Raw genomic sequence first — 4866 nt, forward strand, 5'->3', positions numbered from 1 at the left:
AGCGGGAGAACCACGGACAGATCCTCCTGCACTGCAGAGCTGGGGTAGAAGCCAACTCTCTTATTCCAAAAGACCATTTCCACTAGGTACATTGCTTCCCATTCTAATACAAGTTGGAAAACATTCCTCCTTCAGACCTGCTCCTTTCTCTTTGTTTCCAGCCTTGGAGAACGGTATGATAATTTCCCTAGCCATCCAGGAAGCATATTTGGAAGTTTTACTTGGGGTCACCATTTTCTTCCTAGCTCTTGCCAGAAGCTAACTTTGCTTTAGACACTTTTTTTTTTTTTTGCTTTATGGGTCACACCTGGCGATGCACAGGGGTTACTCCTGGCTCTGCACCCAGGAATTACTCCTGGCGGTGCTCAGGGGACCATATGGGATGCTGGGAATCGAACCTGGGTTGGCCGTGTGCAAGGCAAATACCCTACCCACTGTGCTATTGCCCCAGCCCAATAGACACTTATTTTTAAATGTTGATCTTTCATCTTCAGACATGTAACTGCTACCCTAGGAAGTAGAGATTACCATAATTTTCAACTTGGATGGCTAAACGAAATTATATTTATTTATCCCGTGAGAGGCCATGAGGCTCTGTGAATCTCCGCACGGCCAGAGGGAGCTTTTGAAGTCCCAGTTTTGTTCCATCTCTTGGCTGCTTTCCATACATCCAAGGTCCCTCAAGCCAATGCAAGGAGCCTCATCTCCTGGGACTTGCCTTGTATAAGTGTTTTCAGCCTTCTGCATCATCTGCCATAGCTGCCTGCAATGCTTCTGTTCACTCCTCTTCCTTGTTTTTATTATTTTTGTTTGGGAGCCACACCCAGTGGTGACCAGGGTCTATCTCAAGCTCTTTGCTTAGAGTTCACTCCTGGTGGTGCTCAGGAACCATAGGTAGGGATAGAATCTGGTCATAGACAAGGCAACTCTGGAGTCCTTGTACCATCTCTCCAGCCCCCAGTCACTTTATTTTCTATTCCTGCCCTGAACACTCTTTCTTTGTTCCTGTGGCAAATACTTGTGCTTATCTGCGCTTCATCCTCCTGGGCACCTTATTAATCTTCTCCCCTGTGCTTGTTAAATGTCCTCCATCCCGTCGTATCATATCGTATTTGAAGACAGGGCTAGGGATTATGCCTGTCTTTGATTTCTGAGGGACAGTAGAATGCTAGCAATTAGTACAGGCACTTTCTCAGTAAGTGTTTATTGAAAAAATAAATAAATGAGTGAGTGATGGTATATTCTTTAGTCTGGGGACACAGTAGGTGAGGGACCAGAGTCTGCATGCAGAGTTGGTTGTACAAGAAGATAAGACAAGATCTCTCATTCCAGACAGTCTGTTTAGGCACGGGAACACTATGTCAAACTTAATGGATGAGTTACGTTTATCTTCCTTTTACTTCTCTAATATGCTGTGGAAATGAGAGACGTAAAGTTGCTTTTTTTTAAGCCTGAATAAATCAAATTTGCTTTGAATCTCCCTTTGTGATGCTGAAAATTGTGAGTGGCAAGCGCTCTTAGTGAGAACCAAGTGTCTCTTTAAATTCTTCTGCAGATATTTTATCACAGCTTCGTAAAAGACCTCGCATCTCACCCTAAATATTTTTCCCTGTAAATTTCTGCCCTGAAAGGCCAGTTTGGCAAGCTGAGGAGGATAACTGATTTGTTGCTTTAAGGAGCACTCGTTTTATTACTTCCATAAAAAAGGGGAAAACAAAATGGAATAGCAGAGGGCTTTGTCAAAGGGCCAGGAAAGCTGCTGTGTGGTTGTCACAGCCTTTAGATTTCAGCTGCCAAGCTGAGGGGATTCAAAAACAAAGGTTTATTTCTTCTGTGGGAGGACTCCCAGAGAGATATGGACCAGGCCTAGTGAGGTTAGTCTGTTGCATCTTCCATGACTCAGTCTCCCTTTTCTGCTTCCTGCTGAGTTAATCTTGCTGTTATCCAAAGTGGCTTTTCCACCTCCAGGCAGCCTGCATGCAGGAAGGCAAGAGAAGAGCAAGGAAATAAAACATGTGATGTGGTCAAGGAATCTACCTCTTTTTACCTTAAAGAGTTTTTAAAAAATATATTACTTGAGCAAAAAAATTATCCAGGCACTACAAGTTACCAAATATTCACAGTTGGATTTTAGACAGATAATTTTCCAACATCAATTCCATCTCCACTGTTTACTTCCCACCACCACTATGCCCAGTTTCATTTTACTGTTTTTAACTTCACCGGCTCATTTTCACATTTCATGAGCCAGACTCTCCCACAAGGCCAACCTAACTGCAAGGAATCCCACCAGAAGCAGCTGCTTTGGGGTGCCTGGGCTAAGTCATGGTTCTTAGAGTGAGGAAAAAGTGACTGTGATTCTTTATGCATGCAACAAGCCCTTTATGTTTTCTTGGCCAAAGTAAAGATCTGTTTTGTTTTATTTAAAATTACATATTGTCGTGACTATTTTTCTGGTGATTTTTCCCCACCAATACGATCATGTTATTTATTTAAATTAATTTAACTCTTAAGCAAAGTTTTTCAGGAAGATAGTGGGAACACTGAATTTGAGGTTTTCTAGATTGCGTATATCACACATATAGATAATATTTCCATCCAATGAACTGGTTCTGACTCTATAATTCATCACTACTCGAGGATTTTCCTGCAGAAACAGCAGTTTTATGCATAAGGCGAGTACTTAACTAATCATAAATTCTTATGGCATCTAAAGACCAATTTAGGGGTATTTACCCATTTATGTAAAATATTTAAACAAAATTCCCTCAAAAATGAATTTCCCATGATTATTTATGAGTAGTAAACAGCATCTTCTTTTAAGAATCTAGGCAAAACTTCATAAAACCTGCAAAAGTAATTTCTTTTCTTTGTACCTCATTGAAACATCTGCTCTTTAAAATAAAATTACAGCATAAGAAAAATTATTTATACCATCAACTTTCTTGAACTTGAGGAAGAATGAAAGCAGAAAAGATATAGGTCAGTAGAATCTCTTAGGAACATAATTTGCTCTAGGATTTTGAAATGTAGGAAGTAAAATAACATAATGTTAGTATTCAAGTGAACAATGGAAAGGTGAGTATAAAAAGTAATGCCCAGTTCCAATATTTCCTCACATAGCAGATATTAGAACCTGACTTGAACAAATCCAGCAAAGAATGAGAATTGATACATCTTGCAGAACTCAGAAATGGGGTTGTGTCTTGGAACAGTTTAGAACCCTCAAATTTAGAGGTCGAAAGAAATCCAGGAATCTGTTTAAGGCCAAATGGTCTCTCGACTCTTCCTATTTTCTGAACATTGTGCTGTGCTTAGGGCCAATCATGAGGTGAGCTTGGATTCCTTGCTCTGATTGTGGAACTGAGTCACACAGTCCTATTTAGAGTCTATGGAAGATGATATAATTGGCCTATTTCAGATTAGGTGTCTAACTTCTGACCGGATTTTCCTTTGCTCAGGTTACTAAAACTAAATAGCACACACAGGGTGGCTGAAACAATAGATATGCATCTCACACTACTGAAGGTTAGCACTTGAACATCAGGCACCCATCAGGGGAGGGAAGGTAATAGCTTTCTAGTTTGTCAGTGGTTGTCTCTTCCCTATGATATGTATCTCAAGAGAGAAATAGAGATGAATGAGTAAAATAGAGATATTCTGGGAAGAGAACTACATCCATGCACGAGCGATCCATCTTCCCATTCCTGCGACCTTCAGGATTAGGGCTTCACTGTAAGAACTTGGTGGGAGGGGCATGAAATTCAGTCCATAGGGTAGCCAGATTGACATGGAATACTCATGGCTTCTGGAACCAGGTATTCCTATGGAGGAAAGAAGAATTAGACTCTCTTAGAAAAAGAAATTTTAGTGGCTGATAGGTCTAACCACCTTCTCCCCTACAACCAGCAACTTTGTTCATTATAAAGTAAGCAATATAATTTTTAATTGTCCCTGTTAGCCACCTCATCTCCCAGCCTAATGAATCATATCTATCTATCTGTCTGTCTACCTATCTCTCCATATATCTATGCATACCCACCCAAACATCTAGCTAGCTTCGTCTGTTTAAGTCACTTACCATATAGTCTATTATGTCTTCCAACTAAATATTATTTCTTTAAAATGCATAACTCAATACGTGGTAGAGATTTAATTATTTGTGGTAATGAAAAGAGGAAGTGTGACCCAAATAGCATAGAAGAATTGGAACATGGACTCAGGCATTATTCTCAGCTCTGTGCCTAATTAGTAGGATGACATTGAGTTATTCAACCTCTTTAAGTTTAGTTTTCTCATCTGCTTAACACATGATGTTACCAGTTTAAATGGAGATCACGTTTACACTCCCAGTTCCCATTTCTCCTTTTGATGAAAGCAGCTTTGTTTCTATTATGAAGCAGCATCTCCCAGATGTACAACTATATCGTTTGAGGCATGGTTTTCAGTCCTTACCGATCAGGATCATCTTACAGCACAGTGATTCGTTCCAACAATAACATGGCAAGTCAACTCAGTGAGAGTCAATCCTGAGACATTCAATGAAAGTATTTAAGGAGAAAATACTCTCATTGCTAGACTTGAAATCAGGACTGTAAAATTCAGAATGTATGTGCGGACAAATTCTGATGAGATGAAGCCATAAGAAAAAAGAAAAATCAGAAGTATGACATGGAGTGATACTGAGCCCAAATGTCCTTGTTTGAGCCACTGAATCAGTCAACACCCAAAGCCACCAATCCCCCAATGACATTACTACCAAGTTTTCATCTACATTCTAGCTACTTGGGTGTTTTATTTTTGTCATTATTTTTTTTAACTCATCCCAGTTTTGTTAGTTTTTTGTTCATCAGATTTAAAAGAGCC

Source organism: Sorex araneus, chromosome 1 (assembly GCF_027595985.1).
Source record: "Sorex araneus isolate mSorAra2 chromosome 1, mSorAra2.pri, whole genome shotgun sequence".
NCBI lineage: Eukaryota > Metazoa > Chordata > Mammalia > Eulipotyphla > Soricidae > Sorex > Sorex araneus.